The sequence below is a fragment of the Schistocerca americana genome, chromosome 2 (assembly GCF_021461395.2).
Source record: "Schistocerca americana isolate TAMUIC-IGC-003095 chromosome 2, iqSchAmer2.1, whole genome shotgun sequence".
In the NCBI taxonomy this organism is placed as follows: domain Eukaryota; kingdom Metazoa; phylum Arthropoda; class Insecta; order Orthoptera; family Acrididae; genus Schistocerca; species Schistocerca americana.
This window is the reverse complement of record NC_060120.1, coordinates 568,828,842-568,850,495: the sequence shown is the minus strand read 5'-3', so window position 1 is coordinate 568,850,495 and position 21,654 is coordinate 568,828,842.

The window sequence follows — 21,654 nt, the reverse complement described above, 5'->3', positions numbered from 1 at the left end:
TTAGGTTAGTTAGGTTTAACTAGTTCTAAGTTCTAGGGGACTAGTGACCTCAGCAGTTGAGTCCCGTAGTGCTCAGAGCCATTTGAACCATTTTGAACTCTGCATACACTTGTTATACACATGACTGTGATTGTAGTCCACACTTCATTGCGTTTACTCACTATACATAGAATAATGATGCAATGCACATAACATAGTCGTCACCAAAGAACATAAGAACGTAAGTCATATCTTTTTTTCTTCTTCAGGGCATAATATAGTCTGATAACGACATGATTATTAGAGTAGATGCCCAAATAGCTGCTTACAATAAGTAATATTTATTCACGACAGACTGTTTCAGCTTTATCGCCATTTTCAAGTACCTACGATTACAATTTTGGTGGGAGCATGTACGAATGTGAATGTCATTTCTATTAAAGTAGCTGCATTGTACTCACGTCTAGATTGAGGTGACGTCCATATTATGTCGTTAGTGGACTGTCTTATAACTGTCACTGTTTTAATAAGATGGTAAATGATGTCAATATGTTGAAAATAAAATGTTAATTACGACGTGACAGTAGTTCGACCGTTCCACTCTTGCGACGCTATATGTTTACAAGGATTGTGCAGTTGAACAACGATATTACTGTATTAACTGAAATTTGTTACGATTGTCTTTGTTTGTTGCACACTGCTGATACGGTCAGCCGGCCGTTGTGGAGGAGCTGTTCTAGGCGCTTCAATGTGTGTGATGTCCTTAGGTTAGTTAGGTTTAAGTAGTTTTAAGTTCTAAGGGACTGATGACCTCAGATGATAAGTCCCATAGTGCTCAGAGCCATTTTAACCATTTTGATACTGACGAAAATACACTCCAGATTTTGTACGGAATAGCGAAAGCTTTGGAATGAACATTCTTGAAGAATTATAAATCTACATGTGCACGAGAAAATACCCATAACAAATATTAGACGGACACACACACTATCTCAAAAACTTTGTTGAACTTTTAGAACACGAAAACGGATAAATCGTAAGTAACATTTGCAACAACCAAAGAGAAGCGTAATAAATTTTAGTTAATAAAACCATACCACTGTTCATCTGGACATATAGCATCGTAAGAGTGGAATTGTCAAACTACTGTCACATCGTAACTAACAATTTATTTTTAACATATTGACATCCTTTACCATCTTATTACAACAGTGACAGTTATAAGACAGTCCATTAATGTTCCTACATGCTCTCACCAAAACTGTAACCATAGGTACTTGAAAATGGTGATAAAGCCGAGACAGCCTATCGTGAACAAATATTACCTATAATAAGCAGCTATTTGGTGCATCTACTCTAATAAGTCATATCCTCCAATACAGATAATCTCGTTTTTATATCACAGATAACTCACGAATCAATGCTGGCACTGCCGGCCGTGGTGGCCGAACGGTTCTAGGCGCTTCAGTCCGGAACCGCGCGACTGCTACGGTCGCAGGTTCGAATCCTGCCTCGGGCATGGATGTGTGTGTTGTCCTTAGGTTAGTTAGGTTTAAGTAGTTCTAAGTTCTAGGGGACCTCAGATGTTAGTGCTCAGACCCATTTGACCATTTGAATGCTGGCACTCACTCCCTACGGATTGCCCATTTTTAAGTCTTCCACACAGTCAAGAATTATTAAACTCATCTGAAATAGTTACATGCTTCCCACCGGAGATAGACGCTGGCACTCGTAAGACATGCAGTGTCATGTGGTGTAATGTATACGACATGGCCTGTTTTTCTCGTGGGCCTCGAAGGTAATCAGGCAACTGTACTTGGAACGAAAAAGTGAAGGCGTTCGTAAAGAAATTAGAGCTGTGGCAAAACCGAATGGAAAGTGGCATGCTAGATGTGTTCCCCATAGGGCCGTCTCCAGGGATTTTGCCGGCCCACCTTTCAGTTTCAGATATAGTCCATAGCCGATCTTTTCCACTACGTCTCTCATCCACGAATTCGTCTTTAATATCAAAGCCAGATATGGAGCACCAATCAGTGAAAATTAAGTGAAACGTTTACAGTGTAATACATTTTGAGTTATAACTCCAAAACTAATTATGTCAATCAGAATTAAGTTACCTCACTCGGAGAGTGTATAACCACAGTATAACTAAGATCTGTTCAGTTTCTCTCGTTCCCTGGGCAGAGGGGAATGTGCGGTGCGGAAGAAGGATTTCGTGACTGTTGCGGGGAGAATAAAAAGCAGAAGTAGAGAGGTGAGTTCACACAGTACTTCCAACGCACATGGTTTGCACTTCCTATCAATTGTTTGCTATGGCGCGGGTAGCGACAGGTTTTAGAGAAAGCGCCTTTTTACATAGATGTTTATCTTCAGGTGCAGTACATATTCGTAGCATACCACAAGTCAAAGAAACAAACTCACACCTGTTCACTGCGTTCTGAATGACGTTCACTGCAGCGCTGAACAGTAGAGGCAGATTATGTGGGCAGAAGTTGCAAAAGCCACTAAGTATTCCAAACTACGGTAAAAAGTTCCCAACAGAGCTAAGGGTTTCACGGATCAAGGAAAATTAAACAGATTGTAGTATAAGAAATATCACTTTCAACAATGGGCTTGCACAGCTGAGTGACATTTGGCAACCTATTTTGCTGTTTGAAAAAACAAATGCAGGTCTACCACACTAAGTATACGAACGAAAAAACACGACATGCATAAATAAATCAAAACTAAAATTAATCATAAACAGATATTTACACACCTACTGTTTAATGCAGATATTTATCTTTCTTTGGCGCCAGTGAACTCCTGTATGACTTCGTTGAAATCTAAACATTTAGCTAGCCCACGTTCAGTCGACATTGCTACTGGTCCACACAGTTCTGTCTGGCCTATTGTTAACATCAGTTACGTTTTAATTAGCTGAAGCTTCGAAAAACTTCTTTAAAAAAAATGTTCAAATTTGTGTGAATTCTTAAGGGACCAAACTACTGAGGCCATCGGTCCCTAGACTTACACACTACTTAAACTAACTTATGCTAAGAACAACAAACACACCCATGCCCGAGAGAGGACTCGAACCTCCGGCGGGAGAGATCGCGCAAAAACTTCTTTCTCTAATTGCCAATGTCACCTGTTGTCTTAGCAAAATTCTTAAGCCCAGGCTTAGATTAGGGGCAAGTCCATGCTCTCATACGAGTTTCAAAGCACCAGAGAAAAACTGCAGCACGAGACGTATAACAACCAACACAGCTGAGTACGGTACTGCATTGTCGGTGACATTATAGTGCATCTGTTGTTCACAGTGGAAGGTAATAGGGCGGCGAGTGATCTACATACAAATGCTTTATTTGCTGAAAAAGAAGTGTGTAGATAGCCAATGACTATTTAATGTGTCGACAGTCCATAAAGGGAACAAGGCTGTGTTTGGATATCAAGAAGGCATTCTTTCTGATATCCAATGACCAAGATTCATGGCTCAAAACAATTAGTTCTGAAAGCGTTGGCATTTATTGTGCGAAAAATAACAGTTAAATCTTAAATAAAGCTGTTAGAATGCAAGGATAAACAGTTCCTGCAGTGTAGCTTAGTTGCTTCAGCTCCGAAATAAGGTTTGATAGGTTTCTTCCCTATAATCTTAATATCTACTGATGATGGCTACAATATAGAGAAAGAATAGGGAATGAGGGAAAGGTTAAAAAATTACAGAAAAAGCAGAAGAAATTAATTTAGAGAAGTCTGGCAAGAACAACAGTGTAAATGATAATTAATGGTAGCTCCATACGAGAAAAAATGGTGGGCGATGGATGCCATGAATCTTTCCACGTGCAAACGAGGGCTAACCAAGATCTCTCGATTCATAAGTCTATGAGCAGTGATGGAAAGTACATATTTCACTCATTCTTTATTTACAAACATCAAAAAAAGTTTTGCATCACCTCAGATCCGAGATTTGCGAACCAGTACAGAAAATTGGAATAGAGATCAACATAAACGTCATTTACGCCCTTTTTATTGCTCATTATAACCACACATTGCATGTTGTACTACCAAACAGCGAGATCTTCAGAGGTGGTGGTCCAGATTGCTGCACACACTGGTACCTCTAATACCAGTAGTACGTCCTCTTGCATTGATGCATGCCTGTATTCATCGTGGCATACTATCCACAAGCTCATCAAGGCACTGTTGGTCCAGACTGTCCCACTCCTCAACGGCGATTCGGCGTAGATCCCTCAGAGTGGTTGGTGGGTCACATCGTCCACAAACAGCCCTTTTCAATCCATCCCAGTCATGTTCGATAAGGTTCATGTCTAGAGAACATGCTGACATTCTAGTCGAGCGATGTCGTTATCCTAAAGGAATTAATTCACAAGATGTGCACGATGGGGGCGCGAATTGTCGTCCATCAAGACGAATGCCTCGCCAATATGCTGCTGATATGGTTGCACTATCGTCGGAGGATGGCATTCACGTATCGTATAGCCGTTACGGCGCATCCCATGACCACCAGCGGCGTACGTCGGCGTCACAAATGCCACCCCAACACCCAGGGAACCTCCACCTTGCTGCACTCGCTGGACAGTATGTCTAAGGCGTTCATCCTGGCCGGGTTGCTTCCAAACACGTCTCCGACGATTGTCTGGTTGAAGGCATATACGACACCCATCGTTGAAGAGAACGTGATGCCAATCCTGAACAGTCCATTCGGCCTGTTGTTGGGCCCACCTGTACCGCGCGCATGGTGTCGTGGTTGCGAAGATGGACCTCACCATGGACGTCTGGAGTACAGTTGCGCATCATGCAGCCTATTGCGCACAGTTTGAGTCGTAACTCGACGTGCTGTGGCTGCACGAAAAGCATTATTCAACATGGTGGCGTTGCTGTCAGGGTTCCTCCTGGCCATAATCCGTAGGTAGCGGTCATACACTGCAATAGTAGCCCTTGGGCGGCCTGGGCGAGGCTGTTCGTGTCTCTGTGTATCTCCTCCATGTCCGAACAACATCGCTTTGGTTCACTCTTAGGCGCCTGGACACTTCCCTTGTTGAGAGCCCTTCCTGGCACACAGTAACAATGCGGACGCGGTCGAATCGCGGTATTGACCGTCTGGGCATGGGTGAACTACAAACAACAAGAGCCATGTACCTCCTTCCTGGTGAAATGACTGGAACTGATTGGCTGTCGGATGCCCTCCGTCTAATAGGCGTCTAATAGATGATTGTTTACATCTTTGGACAGGTTTAGTGACATCTTTGAACAGCCAAAGGGACTGTGTTTGAGATACAATGTCCAAAGTCAATGTCTATCTTCAGGAGTTCTGGGAACCGGGGTGATGCCAAACTTTTTTTGATGTGTGTATTTATTACAAATGCCATACTCTCATTTCATTTCATTCTCCACAATATTGCTATATATATATTTAAGTTTACAAGTTTACTTTACTGGAACTATTAGGTTATCGAATGTTGACATTTATATTTATTATGAAGTTTTTCGCTCCTGTAGGGGCTTTCGAGCTGGCGTAGGTACATTTCAAGTGTTACATAGGCGCATGGTAGAAATTGGGTTGACAACATTGTCACCAGCAAGCGTTGCTATTTTGTAAGGCCCACATGCAACTCTAACGGTTCATTTATCATCTGTTTCACAATACTATAGATAATTTCCAGTGAGACGCTGGATTCCATGCATGATATGTATTTCCAACTTATTCTCACTTTTTCACTACTGCAAAACTTACGCTGCCTTATTTAATTCATACTTTTCAAACCACATTAAAATTTAAAATTTTTCTGCCCCCAAAAACCTGCCACCCTGGGCAATGGCAAATTATTTCACATTTCGGATCTCCGTCAATTTCCTTCGATACTATTGCACTTCTTATCGCTATAAACACTCCTCCCCCTTCACTGTCCAGCCTGTCTCTGCGGTATACATTCCAATCTGAGCTTAGAATTTCATTACTGTTTACATCTGGTTTCAGCCAGCTCATGTTACTCAGGAGAACATGATCACAGATTTCCACATTAAAACAAAATATCCAAATAGAATCTAGTCAAAGAGATTTAGTCCAAAGAGGCGACTATCGCATGTCGATAGTTGCCACAGAGCCGGATGTGCCAGCATGATTGCAATTGTAGGTGCCGTCTTGAGGTCACAGAAAAAATGCTTCGTGTCTTCAGATCACTGAACCTTACGAGATCCGTAAGTGTTTTTTCCAGTCAAAGTGTTGGTAACAAAGACCAAAAGAGAGGTGGGGAATAGGACGTCGAAAAAAGTTCACCATCCCGAGAAACCGTCTCAGTTCTCGTTGGGATTCAGGGAGAGAGAGGTTATTAATGAAATCAGTGCGATCAGATATCGGGATGATACCTTTAGATGAGACAGAATGTCCAAGAAATGGGACTCGGGAGCATTGGAAATGTGATTTTTCATGGCTGATTTCGACATTGGGGTCAGGAAGCACTTGTAGGATCTCTTGAAGCTGACGGTCGTCTTTCTTGGCAGGGGAAGAAAAAATGAGAACATTCAAGTATGCGAAGCAAAAGGGAAGCAAAAACAGTAAATAGTGAATAAATTACTGCCAAGTTTGAGCTGCGTTTTTTTACGCCATATGCCATGAAGCAGTGTTCGAATGATCCAAAGGGGGTAGTGATCTCTGTTTTCGGAATGTCGTCCTTAAACATTCGAATCTGATGGTACACTTTGCAGCAGTCGGTCACGCTGGAAACTTGGGCACCATGAAGTTGCTGGCGGAAGGACTGATTGTGGGGAATAGGGTAACTATCCAAAGACGTACACTATGTTATCAAAAGTATCCGGACACCTGGGTGCAAATGACTTAAAAGTACATTACCGATAATGCTGGAATTCAATATGGTGTTTGCCCACCCTCAGCCTTGATGACAGCTTCCCCTCTCGCAGGCATACGTTCAGTCAGATGCTGGAAGGTTTCCTGGGGAATGGCAGCCCATTCTTCATGGAGTGCTGCACTGAGGAGAGGTATCGATGTCAGTCGGTGAGGTATGGCACGATGTCGGCGTTTCAAAACATCAAAAGGTGTTCCATAAGATTCAGGTCAGGATTCTATGCAGGCCAGTCCATTACAGGGATATTGTTGTCGAGTAACCACTCAGTCAGTAGTATACAGAGAAGTTGCAGCATTCGAAAATTGTAGCGAAATGCAGGAAGATCTGCAGCGGATAGGCACTTGGTGCAGGGAGTGGCAACTGTCCCTTAACATAGACAAATGTAATGTATTGCGAATACATAGAAAGAAGGATCCTTTATTGTATGCTTATATGATAGCGGAACAAACACTGGTAGCAGTTACTTCTGTAAAATATCTGGGAGTATGCGTGCGGAACGATTTGAAGTGGAATGATCACATAAAATTAATTGTTGGTAAGGCGGGTACCAGGTTGAGATTCATTGGGAGAGTGCTTAGAAAATGTAGTCCATCAACAAAGGAGGTGGCTTACAAAACACTCGTTCGACCTATACTTGAGTATTGCTCATCAGTGTGGGATCCGTACCAGATCGGTTTGACGGAGGAGATAGAGAAGATCCAAAGAAGAGCGGCGCGTTTCGTCACAGGCTTATTTGGTAACCGTGATAGCGTTACGGAGATGTTTAATAAACTCAAGTGGCAGACTCTGCAAGAGAGGCGCTCTGCATCGCGGTGTAGATTGCTCGCCAGGTTTCGAGAGGGTGCGTTTCTGGATGAGGTATCGAATATATTGCTTCCCCCTACTTATACCTCCCGCGGAGATCACGAATGTAAAATTAGAGAGATTAGAGCGCGCACGGAGGCTTTCAGACAGTCGTTCTTCCCGCGAACCATACGCGACTGGAACAGGAAAGGGAGGTAATGACAGTGGCACGTAAAGTGCCCTCCGCCACACGCCGTTGGGTGGCTTGCGGAGTATATATGTAGATGTAGATGTAGCCATTATGAACTGGTGCTCGATCATGTTGAAAGATGCAATCGCCATCTCCGAATTGCTCTTCAACAGTGAGAAGCAATAAGGTGCTTAAAACATCACTGTAGGCCTGTGTTGTGATAGTGCCACGCAAAACAACAAGGGGTGCAAGCCTCTTCCATGAAAAACACGACCACACCATAACACCACCGCCTCCGAATTTTCCTGTTGGCACTACTCACGCTGGCAGATGACATTCACCGAGCATTCGACATACCCACAGCCCGCCGTCGGATCGCCACATTGTGTACCATGATTCGTCACTTCACACAACGTTTTTATCTACTGTTCAATAGCCCAATGTTTACGCTCCTTACACCAAGCGAGGCGGGTTTTGGCATTTACCGGCGTGATGTGTGGATTGTGAGCAGCCGCTCGACCATGAAACCCAAATTTTCTCATCTCCCGCCCAACTGTCATAGTACTTGCAGTGTATCCTGATGCAGTTTGGAATTCCTGTGTGATGGTCTGCATAGATGTCTGCCAATTACACATTATGACCCTCTTCAACTGTCGATGGTCTCTGTCAGTCAACAGACGAGGTCAGCCTGTACGCTTTTGTGCTGTACGTGTCCGTTCACGTTTCCACTTCACTATCAAATCAGAAACAGTGGACCCAGGGACGTTTAGGAGTGTGGAAATCGTTTTCGGCACCAGGTGAATAGGGGATGACCAGGTGCTATCAGAGTGGCCCAAAATACCTGTGTCTAGCAGTTCCTGTACTGCAGCCATAGGATGATGTAACTTGGTAGCGTTAAAGCGACGAGGTCTGTGGCGAACTGGCGGTGATATGCTATCTACAGAACGTACTGTTGGCAATCGCGACGATATGACGTGCAGAGTCACTAATCAAATGAGTGGGCGACGCTGCGGGAGAAGTCTGAGGTATGGCACACAACCAGCACAGGAAGCATTAAAGTCACTAACCTGTGAAACTAATGGTGAAGGCACCGAAGGTGAGTGTGCAGGATCCTTGATGGAGTTTACCTTCGAAATACAGAACTCTCTAATGACTCGACGAACGAGCTGCAATTTATCCGTCGTGTCGACGATACGTCGGCGTAGAGTGTCATTGCTAGAGCAAAGACAAAAGATTTCTCGTCGTTGTGATGCGACGTTGGCGAAAACAGCTGCAAGGAACGCAACCGGGTGCGAACATTCGGTAGATCCGCGAACAAGCGACTCAGACGAATAGTCCAGAAAGGAAGTACGGGGGGAAAACACTTCCGCGAAGAATAGTGCAATAACACTGCCGCGCTGAAGTCAAGGGAGAGGCCGTGGAAGCAAAGGAACTCTATGCCACATGCAAAGTCCAAGTAAGAAACAAATCGGGTGAGAACTGCAATCGGTGAGTCGCAGCACCGTAGGCAGCAATGGGAGCGTAATTGGCAGCGTGCAGATTCATCGACAACGGGAGAAGGTTCGCTGGAGCGAGTGACCTCGGTATCACGTTCGAATTGGCGCCAGTTTCAACCATACAGAAGGACTGCATTGTGAGATCCATCTTATAAAGTCGGCTGGAAGGCGCAAAATCCGGAAAGATGCCTGATTTGAGAGGAGAGGCCGAGGAGAAACAGCGCGGGATGAGGCGCCTAAATCGAACCGCACGGCGCGTTAGGGTCCCATGCGTACGGAGGGCAGTTCCACGCAGCGCCACCAAATGTGACGTGGAACAAGGACGTAGCCAAGGGGGGGGGGGGGGAGGGAGGGGGGTCCGGCGGGGCCTGGACCCCCCATTACCTAAGTGAAGCTACACACAACTTAGCTGCCGTGTAGTGAAACGGAAAGATATATGGAGACATCAAAAAGTTGCAACATGTATGTAACGCAGCGCGACTGTGATGTTTTTCTGACGTGCATGCGGTAAATGTAAAAACGTGAACTACTGCGACTTTATTGCCAAATGCGTCCAAACATGACCAACGGTCTATTATTCTTTTCTTGGCTGCTGAAGAACAAACATTGGTAGACATTCATCAGAGAATGCAGCAGGACACGATGTTTTGCCAAACGTGTGTTTTCAACCTGGTGCATCGGTGGGATGATTTTGCCTGAGTGTCATACCAGATCTGGACTGTACAGCCTTCAAACGGAAACTTTCTGATCGCACCTTGTATTTGATTTTCGGTCATACAACGAAGAAGAGATACACACTGTTGATAGTTAACTATGTCATCGATAGAATCCAACTATCTATATATCGATAGCACAATCGGCTATCGTCTATCCCTTCTTCAGCCAAAACCAACTACTGTTCACTGTTGACCTTACTTAAGTTCATTTGTATTTTTTTTTTTTTTTACTCAGTTCACTACTTCGTACTTGCAGTTGAATTTAATGTAACTGCTGTCGTTTATTTTTTTTTTCTATGTGGTGTTCTCATAGTTCCTAATTATGGATAAGTTTGTAGCAAGAAAGAAGAGGAATACCAATTTTGATTCGTTTACTGGTGTTATGATTACTTAAAAATATGTACACACTCCTATAATAGCTTAATTATCTATTTACAGCAGTTTAGTGTTAGCACTGATGTAGTTATTTGGAGACGAGTAGAACTTTGGGGTCGCAATATTTCAGTATCTCACAATGCAGGGAGCGGTAAATATCATTACAAATAACATTAAATTGAAATCAGTGCATAAAAATACACTTGGATTTCCTGTGTCACCCAAACAACGTGTTGATCAACAAAAATATCGCCCCAAACGGCGATGGTTGCATTTTTTTATAAAATTTTCTCAGAATTCCATGATTATTAGCCCAAATGGCAAACTATCGCCCAATCTGGTCACACGAGGGAGAGCGAACGATGGGGGCAGGTTTGTGGAGTGCCGAAAGAGTATGTGGTGACAGCAGATTCTATAGTTGTCGGTTTCCAAATAATTTTTTTCAGTGGTCTGGTGAATTCGTCCGAGCCGACTGCGTCCTACATCGACATCCCCCTTTTGGTCCAATATCTATTGATGTTCCGGTAATACTATAACTGAAGCCACAAATTCTTTGAACAATTAAACCTTAAAATATGCATGCACTATCAGATGGCGAAACATGTACAATTAAAGGAAAAACATTCAGTATTAGAATTCTATCTTTTGTTTTATACAATTAAAGGAAAAATATTCAATATCAGAATTCTATCTTTTGTTTTCATGCCGGCCGGTGTGGCTAAGTGGTTCTAGGCGCTTCAGTCTGGAGCCGCACGACCGCTACGGTCGCAGGTTAGAATCCTGCCTCGGGCATGGATGTGAGTGATGTCCTTAGTTTAGTTAGTTTCAATTAGTTCTAAGTTCTAGGGGACTGATGACCTCAGATGTTAAGTCCCATAGTGCTCAGAGCCATTTGAACCATTTTTTGTTTTGATGCATTTTATTTTATTCGGAAACAATGTAGAACAACCATTTTGTCGAACTTCTTCACCGAGCGGGATAGCCCTACGCCTTGAGGCGCTAATCTAGTAGTCTTTGGATTCGGGAGGCGAGATAATTCGAATCTATTCGCCGACAAGTTTGAAAATAGTTTTCTGTGATTTCCCACTATTAAATTAGGCAAATGCCGGAGTTTGCCCCTTACTATAAGCCAAAGCTAATTCCTTCTGAATTCGTTTCTCTTCCAGTTCTCTTAAAGATGCAGCGTCTCTATTTAAATGAAAAGAGCTGCGTCGAAGGTGAGCTGAACATCTTTTCGGAGACTCCCAGCATTAAAAGCCATATTTACATTGGAGGGCTGCTAGGTCGTCATTATGTACTATGTATCTGAGGATAAAGATGGCTCACTGGTGGAATGGCGATATATCATGTCTTCAGGTTTTACTACAAGAACGATATTCTCCTGTGAAATGTCTTATTCGTAATATCCTTGGAACAATGACTCCAACTGTAACTGTTCTAACGTATTTGTAAATAAAAGTTTTTGTAATGAAAGATACTTTTAAAAAAAATTGAGACTGAACTGAGGAACTTTGGATGTTTTGATGCGCTGAAGAAATGATGATCTCGTTTTAGATAAGTCGTAAATTTAAATATAAGATTGTACTAAGAGAAAGACAGCTATTGTGAAAAGAGATTTGAAGCCATTCATAAGTTATTCAAATCAATCTTACGATTCTTCTGCTCTGCTGTAGTGTACCTTATATTAGAAGACTAAGCTGTGTTCTGTCAGCAAAAAGGCGATACATTATGTTCCACATAATGAAGTTATCACATTGTCAAATACCGCACATTGAGATATCGCCTCTGAAATAATTTGGACAGGAGTTAATGGAATTCTTGTGAGAATTCTACCTGCAGCTGACAATAGCGATATAGCATTGTAGTTCCCACATACACTATGCTCGCCTTTCTTGAAGACAGTGATGATGGTAGCATCATTAAAGTCATGAGATACTTCTCCAGTTTCCAAGTTGAAAGGATCTGTGTCAAGTCTTCAAGGGTATAAACCCTTTTTGTATCAATTCCAGGGAACGTTACCAGGACCAAGAGCCTCTCTTGGTCTTCGTTGATTGCATGCTTTGATAAAGTATATATATATATATATATATATATATATATATATATATATATATATATATATATATTGTGGAGGCCTCTTGAAACCAAATTTGTACATAAAATTAATGCATACCTGCAAATGCTTTCCTCATAAAATGAAAAGCATGAGCCTTTTTAGGGTCCTCTCCAGCAAACTGGACCCCATTTTTACAAAACCCTGGCTATGTCCTTGCATGGGACCAGCACAGTGGATATACTTGGCTGTACTTGGTGCGGCATGTGGCAGGAGTCTCTCACGGCATCTGTTGAGCTGTACTGGGTAGCAGGAGATGGAGGTACCAGGCGCAGACCAGCCAGCAAGACTTGGGTCAGACTGACAGCTGGCAGCAGAGTCGCCTCATGCAGTAAGCGTGGACTCGTCCGCAAGGAGGACAGGGTGCCAGCGAGGCTGGCGAGACAACTGTGTCAAGCTAAGAGAGCTTGGTAGAGGGTAAGAGCAACCGATGGCAAGTAATGTTGTACATACTATCTGCGAAGCAGAGGAGAGCGTCAAGGGGATCTGTTACATGAGACAACAGTTGCAAATGGCCGGCCGCTGTGGTCGAGCGGTTCTAGGCACTTCAGTCCGGAACCGTGCTGCTGCTATGGTCGCAGCTTCGAATCCTGCCTCGGGCATGGGTGTGTGTGATGTCCTTAGGTTAGTTAGGTTTAAGTTGTTCTAAGTCTAGGGCACTGATGAGCTCAGATGTTAAGTCCCATAGTGCTTAGAGCCATTTGAACCATTTTTTAGTCGCAAACGAAGGTCATGAGGGTGCCTGACCACCCATAAAGTCCACTGGGCAGAATCAGGTTAGCACATCCAAATCGACAAGGGCCTGCAGACGATTCCAAAGTTGCGAAGTTTTATCTTCTAACACTTCCTCATAAACGACATAGCGCAAGGCTACTCCAGGAGAGCGAGAGAGGCGCTCGATAATGATCGCCTTGGTGTTGCCATTTCTTGGGAAAGAAAGAAAGGAGAGTGTGAGGTCACTGATTAGGTCCGTATGTTCATGTAGATGTGAAATAAGACACACGAAATTTGCGTCATCACTGTGCACATCATATAAGTCGAGAATGTTATCTACCCGCGCGAAACGAGTATTCGGGCTGTCCTCAGTGAGTGGAGGCAACTGGGGCCACCAGCCGACTTGCACTGAGGTCAACACCAGAGCACCGAGGCCTGAATAGCTGAACGGTGAGGTAGGTCTTTGGCACATCGAAAAGTCATCGATCTGCATGCCATCTTAGAATGAAACATACTGGAGAACTGATGCAGCGGGCCCAAGACAGACAAAATACAGGCGCAGACGCAGTAGAGACTGGCGCGGCACAGGAGCTGTAGCCCGAGGTTTGCGCGGAAACCATAAAGACGGCGCGCGAAAATCCCGACGCGGCAGGTGCGGGCAGATGAAACGCCAGCAGGTGTGCGGGAAATGAGGATAACACGTCGAACGACGTAGGCGGGAGAGACGCTGACCCAGAAAGTGGTACGTCTCCCGGGGGGCAGCAGAGGGTGGCGCAGAAGGCACGGCACAGTGGGCGCCGAGCCATAGAACAAGGTAGTATTGAGAACGGAGTCCGGCAAGTCGCGATCCCGTCCGGTGCAGAAGAAATGGCAGTCCTGGCCTATGTATACAACACCGGCGCTGGAGGACCAGGCGGATCGATAGACAAGCCATTACCAGCAATGGCACTGGTAAAAAAGTAGAGTCCTGTGAACTGACCAACACAGCCACGGAATCCTTTTGCTTAACTGGCGCAGAACTGGGATACTGAGACACTGATGCGATGTATTTCCCAGTCGACATAGCGTCACATTGTGGCAGTGTGGATTGGCCTTCCCGCCACAGAAGCATGCACACAGACAGGCTATGGCACTGTGTTTATGAGTCTGGAAACACGAACAGGTGAGGTGCGGCTGAAATTGTACTGCAGGCGAAAAACGCAAAACTTGCGATATATCCGGCGCACATGAACAGGAAGGAACAAGGTCTTCATCAGAATCCATTGTCGGCGACATTACGTGAAGACGACAGCATAGCACAGTGAAGGAAATATGATCACTTCACAAACTCTGGGTCACGACTGTGGATCTACGTATGAATGTTTAATAGTAGCCACAAAATACAAGCAGTAGATGTACAACACTTTATTTTGCACATATTACCCAGCAGAACATGATCACTCAGGTGTACATCAAACCAAAGCATCCAAATACAACTCTAGTCAAAGAGGTTCAGTCCAAAGATGATACTATCTATTGTATTTGCATCTTAAATACTTACTCTGATGTACTCAAGCTGTGGTGTGTGGCACACATGCAGAAATAGAATGCGGACATTGTGTATTGGAACCAGGGACCTAGAAACGACGGTGGGGCTTTGTTGCGCCATGGTCCTCAGTGGTTCATAACTCCACAACAGGCCACAGCAGTCCACCTGCCCCACCGCCGCCCCACACCGAACCCATGGTTATTGTGCGGTTCGGCCCCCAGTGGACACCCCCCCCCCCCACACCAGGAACATCTCATACCAGACGAGTGTAACTCCAAATGTTTGCATGGTAGAGTAATTATGGTGTACACGTATGTGGAGACAGTGTTTCCGACATAGTGCAACTGAGATGCAATATGGGGAACCAGCCAGCATTTGCATTTACCGTGGCAGATGGAAAACCACCTTAAAAACCATCCACAGGCTGGCCAGCACACTGGACCCCGACACTAATCCGCCGGGCGGATTCGTGCCAGGGACCAGCATGCCTTCCCGCTCGGGAAGCAGCGCATTGGACCGCGTGGCTAGCTGGGCAGGCAGATATGGACATTAGTTTTGAGTCAATACTATAGAATATGGGCGCTAGTTTTGAGCCAATAGTATTTTTTTGTTATACGTTTTCGTAGATAGATGTATAGAATAGCCTGAAGTCTAGGTTAGGCTAAAAGGTAACAGTTCGCTGGTAAGTTCGTGAAGTCAACGAATTTGTTGTCATGAGAATAACTACAGTTACTGTTATGACTATGCGTGTTGCGTTTGATGAGTCATTTATGGCCGCTAGTTTGATGATGGTGGTATCAAATGCGTCAACTAATCTTGCGAAACTATGAGCATTTAATTCAAGCTGCATGCACAAGGTATCAGGTCACAATACAACACAGGAGTCGAAACAAATTTCTGAGGGGAAGAATATTCAACACTTCAGTATACCGCCATCACTTACCTGCGATTTTAAAGTATGTGTAGGAACTGAAAACATTAATAGAGGCGTTTGGATTAGAAGAATCTGAATTACTTTACAAATCCCTGCACAGGGATCTCGAAACAAATAAAAGCTACATTCTGAAAACATGCCCCATGTTACAAAACGCAAAATACATGAGTATTTCCATCTACATTACGTTCTTGTGCTTTAACATTTCTTATAAAGGTAAAAGCCACCACGTTGTAGACATTCACCCCCTTTCATTTTTTCGTAGTTTATGTAATATGCATCAGAATACTTGAAACATGTCCATTATTTATTATAAGTTATCTGAATTTACCCTGCAATTTTAACTGTGGTGACGAAAGGTTCGCCAAATACGGCAAAATGCGCTACATATAGTGCAAACGTAAACATATTGACAGTAATCAACTTATAGAGATACTGTGTTCCAAAAAATGGTTCAAATGCTCTAAGTACTCAACATCTGAGGCCATCAGTCTCCTAAACTTAGCACTACTTGAATCTAACTAACCTAAGGACATCACACACATCCATGCCCGAGGCAAGATTCGAACGTGCGACCGTAGCAGCCTCGCGGTTCCGTACTGAAGCGTATAGAACTGCTCGGTCACAGTGGCCGGCCGATTCTGCATTTTAATTTTTGCAAAGAAGAAGTTACCAGAAGCACAATGCAGAGAAGATATATATTGTTACGACACAAGAAGCAACAGATGTATTTATACTCCATATCACAGACCGTCAAAATCACTTAATAGCGATGAACTCAAAGGGCACAAATTATTTAATGAGCTTACACAAACTGTACAAGATTTACCAGAACAAGCATTCAGACAGACATTGCATGACTGGTTAGTGGCCAACCCATTCTACGATATAACGGAATTTTTGAACTGTTATATAAAACTGTAATGTTAATAACTAGGATGTCCTTTCTTTTAACTTACCAACTTAATTGTATTATGTGTGTGACGTTGTGTATTGCTGTAATGGCCTAATGACAATAAAATTATTTCTGCTATTAGGTAACGCAACAACCTGTTACCACAAAGTTTATTTAGCTTTCACATTCATTGGCTTCACCATCTCACAACCAAAACTATCACCTTCCACCCTATTCTATTGTTTGGCCTAGGCTACACATCAGTCTGTCTCCACAACCAAAACTTCAGTAGGAGGTCCCATATCACACGCTAGTTCCTTTTAATTCATCGCACTTTTCTTTAAATTGGGAAACATGATTTTGTGTGTATCACATTCCAACATATTCCTTTCAGCAATGGCATTCATTTCGAGTTGCGAGCTTTACGAGTGAACATTCAAACTGTATGCATATATATTCTACAGAAAAAGACACAGTGTCAAATCATGTTGGCCATCATGTCACGTCATGTTATGTCATGTCAAGTCCTGTCGGAAAGAAAGCTTTGACGACCATCATCTGTTCATTGCTGATCATGTGGCACCCAAGCTCATTTTCTCCTGATACACTGCAATGCGCAGATCTCCATATTTCGTTTCGTCGTGGTTTTTGTGGTTGATATCAGTTGTTTGTTGTTCATTATTTATTATAAATTGTTTCATTAAATTATTTCTTTCGTTAAAATTTATAAAAAAGACGAAGGATTAATTGAAGCAGTGAGGCAACAGTCAGAATTGTACAACATGAGCATGCTAAATTACTTGCTCTCTACTACTTTTTTAAAGTGGATTTTTATACATACTGGTATAATATTTCATATTTAACAATGAAATGGACTGCAATATGTTTGCAATTTAGATTGAAAAAGTACTATGGGTAGAATCAGACTGACTAGTAGGTAGAAATTATTTGTATGTTGGAAAGCATTTGTAGTGTTTCACAAAGAAATGGACTGAGACGTTCAGACACTGAAAGTTACTTGTTTATTGTTAAGTAGCTCATTTGATAGTGTGTGAAACAGTTTTGGAAGCATCAGTGGTCAATGTTTATGTGGTTTCAGTAACTAACACCAATGCAAAGAACGCCCTTGGACTATTAAAAGCCAAATCCAAGATGTAAATAAAACCTATAAATCTTAAAGGGAAAGGTACTGAGGGAGATATGACTTCACAAAAATTTACACTGGACTAGCATCTAAATTTTACCTTAAACAAACCAATTTTCCATTGGATGTGATGGCAGCTCGTAATACTGTGTTCTTTTTAGTAATTCTGCTTGCAGTTTCACATAACAAATGCAAAAACTTGCATTTGTCTCTCAAAAATATAGAAGGCAGATTCCTCTTCCTCGAGCTTCTTAAAGGTGTGTGAAATTCCCCTTCTGTACTACATAATGATACTTTTTGGACCCAAATTCTTTTTTGGTCTTTTTTTGCATGTCTGTTTTTTGGCTTAATATACAAGCTATCCCTGAATGTTGCAAACCATTTGAGCCAAATAAATGTTATCTCTGTAAACATTTGGACTCCAGCATGCACATATAAACTACTGTATTGTGTATGTACACTTTGCACATAAAAACAGTTGAAAATCATCTTGTGAATATTGTAGTTCCTGCGAAAAAACTGTTTACTGCCGTAATGATTATCTTCAGTACATAAAGGTTATGAACAGTTAGTATTTTAAATTATTTAAACAAATTTCTGCAGGGCTCTCTGGCACATTTCTTTCCCATAATTCTAAGAGCCTTCTTTTGTAAGATAACTACACTTTTCATATTACCTTTACTGCTGGATCCCCATACCTCTATCCCATAGATTAGATGGGATTCAAATAGTGCAAAATATATTTGCCTCAGAGTGGAGATGTTACAAACAGGTGTCAGCTTTCTTAGGACATATATGGTAGTACATAGCTTTTTGCAAATATCATTTACATGGTAAGACCAGCTTAACTCTGCATCAAGTGTCAGGCCAAGAAATTTGGTCGAGTATTGTTTTTTAATGTATTCGTCACCCATTAAAATTTGGTTTTCATGAGCTTTTTGCCTCCCAAGATCAAATTCGATATAGACAGATTTACTTGTGTTTAATTTTAGTTTGTTTCCATTAAAATACTGCAGAATTAAGCCTGCTGCAGTATTGGAGTCCACTTTGAGCTGTGAATAGCTTGGATTGCGGCATATTAACATGGTATCATCTGCATATAAGATAGCTGTTGCATAGTTTGTTATGGACTGAATATCATTAACATAAATAATAAAAAGAAGTGGTCCTAATATTGACCCCTGTGGAATACCAAAATTTATGTCAGTGCTGTTTGATTTGTATGCTCCATCTGTAGTGCTAATAGACACAAACTGCTTCCTATTTGTCAAGTAGGACATCATCAAATTATGGGCTGTGCCTCGAATGCCATAGTTTCACAGTTTGTCCAGCGATATGGTCGTATCAACAGTCAAATGAATTTTGTAAGTCTAGAAAGATTCCACATACATGTTCTTTATCATCTATTGCTTGAGTGACACCTTTGATTAAGTTGGATGCTGCTGTAATGCTGGATGACCTCTTGACAAACCCATACTGACACTTAGAAATAATTTTTTTGCATATCAAGAAGTTCCAGATTCTTATGTATGTTACTTTCTCAACGATTTAGGATATTATTGGAAGAACAGAAATGGGTCGAAAGTTTTCTACTAGATTTCTGTTTCCTTTTTGAAAAATAGGTAAAATAGGTAATTTTCAACTCATCTGGAAATAGACCATCTTCCATATGAGAGTTGATAACTGTTGATAAAGGTGATGCAATTTTATGTATACATTTCTTAAGAGTATCCAGATTAAGACCATCATATCCTGCTACATGGGAATTCTTCAAGCTACTCACTACTTTAATTATTTCTTCTTTACTTGTTGGCATCAAAAATATATTTCTGGACACTGGTGTTCCTCTGAATTTGCATTTATGATTTTATAAGCTGATTGTTTATAATGGAGCCAACAAAATCAAAGTAACTGTTAAATAGATCTGCTATCTTATTCTGATCAGTTTCTATTGTGCCATTTATCACAAGTGATTTTCAGTCGTAGGTTTCCCAGATTTACCTATTTCTCTATTTACTAGTGACCATCATGTTCTGCAGATATTATTTGAGTTTTGAATGACACTTTCAAAATGTTTCTGTTTTTCCAAAATTAGGAAGTGTACATAGTATTCCAGATACTTTTTGAAATCTTCTTTTAATTTTTTATGGCTCAAGTCATTTATCATAGCATACTCATACCATCTTAGTTTTTCTCTAGCCTTAGTGACTGAACTTGATATCCAGTTTTGGGTTACAGCATGTGACTGAATTCTCTTTTTTTTTTTTTTGTTAATTGACAGGCACAGTTGAGAATGTATTATAGTTCACTTGAGAATCTGCGATAACTATGATGTGTCATTAGAATACTGTTCCAATCAACATTCTGTAGCATATTATTCAAATGAGTTATATTTTGGTCTGTATTCATCCTAATATATCTACAGCAATTGTGTGTAGGAACCTTATTTATGTGCACACTTAGTTCTACTGCATGGTGGTCTGACAAAGCACTTATAATAACAGAAGATGTAAGATCATAAAGATGAATACCAGTGATTATGTTATCTATCGCAGACTGTCATGTTTCAGTCTCCCTGGTTGCACTGGTTATCAGGTATCTTACATTATATTCAAGCACGGTATACTTGAATAGTTTAGTGTGTAACTTATCTGCTAATACATTTCTGTTGAACTCTCCTATAATTACTAAATTGTTCAGGTGTGAAATAAAAACATTTTCTATCATGTCACAAAACTTTGCTAAGAAAATTTCGAAGTTTCCACCTGGCAGTCTATCTAAATATATAACAAATTTCATCATTTGGTACCTTTATATGTGCTGCACGTAATTCAATTGTTCCTTCTAATGAATATTTACTTACATTTACAGAATTAAAATCAAATGTGCTTTTTACATACATTGACACACCCCCACCTCCGATAGATGATCTGCAAAACTTACTAGCTAGTACCATGTTTAGAGGTTTAAAAAGTTCTTATTTGGCATCAGATAACCAGTGTTCACTAATAGCAAGCACATCAGGCATAGTTTCATTTACAAACACGTCTAATTGTTCACATTTCTTGCTCAAGCCCTGTACATTCTTGGGGATTATTTTAAAGTTGTAAACACCTTGTTGTAGATTTCTCTGCTTTTCCACCTTAAATAAGGTCATACCTCTGTTTCTCTTGTGGGCTTCCTCCTCTTTCTGGTTTCCACTAAAAAATCATTTAGATGGGATGGAGGCACTGGCTTCTATCTGCTGTGTGAAGTTTTTTCTAGTTGACAATACTGGTTCAGCTAATGTTGGAGTTGATTCTGCTGCTATTGTGGATGGTTCTGCTGTTGTTAATGATGGTTCTGTTGCTTTTGCGGTTGATTTTCCTGCTAGTATTAGGGCTGGCTCTGCATTTGTTGCTGTTTCTGTGATTGTTTCTGATGCTTTTAGCATTTTTTGTGGAATTACTTCTGCTGGTGCTTGCTTTAAAACTGAAGGAGGTAGGGTGCTCTTCACAGTTTGCCCTTCTTCACACACGATTTCTGGCTCTGCTTCTTTTGTGTCTTTAATGGAAGGAGTAGTTACTGAGAATTTGTGCTTGGAAGAATGGACTGGTGGAGCTAATGGTAATGACATGCTGTCACTATGTTTATTGAGTCTCTCTAACATTTCACTGATTTTCCCACACAAACGTTTCTTGCCTTTTTGTTCATCTCATGTTCGTGAAGCAATCTCTCTTAAGAAAATCTGTACAAAGAAAGGTTGTATTTGGATACATTTTGCATCTTTCCTGAAACTGGGAGTTGGCTCTCCTAATTTCAGCGTTTACACACGAAGTGGGGATGAGGTCATGTCTACAAGCAATGCTAGTGACAATCACTTTCTGCTTCTTAGTACTGTCCAGAAAATTCCTTAAGTTGTGCACAGTAATCAGTAACTCA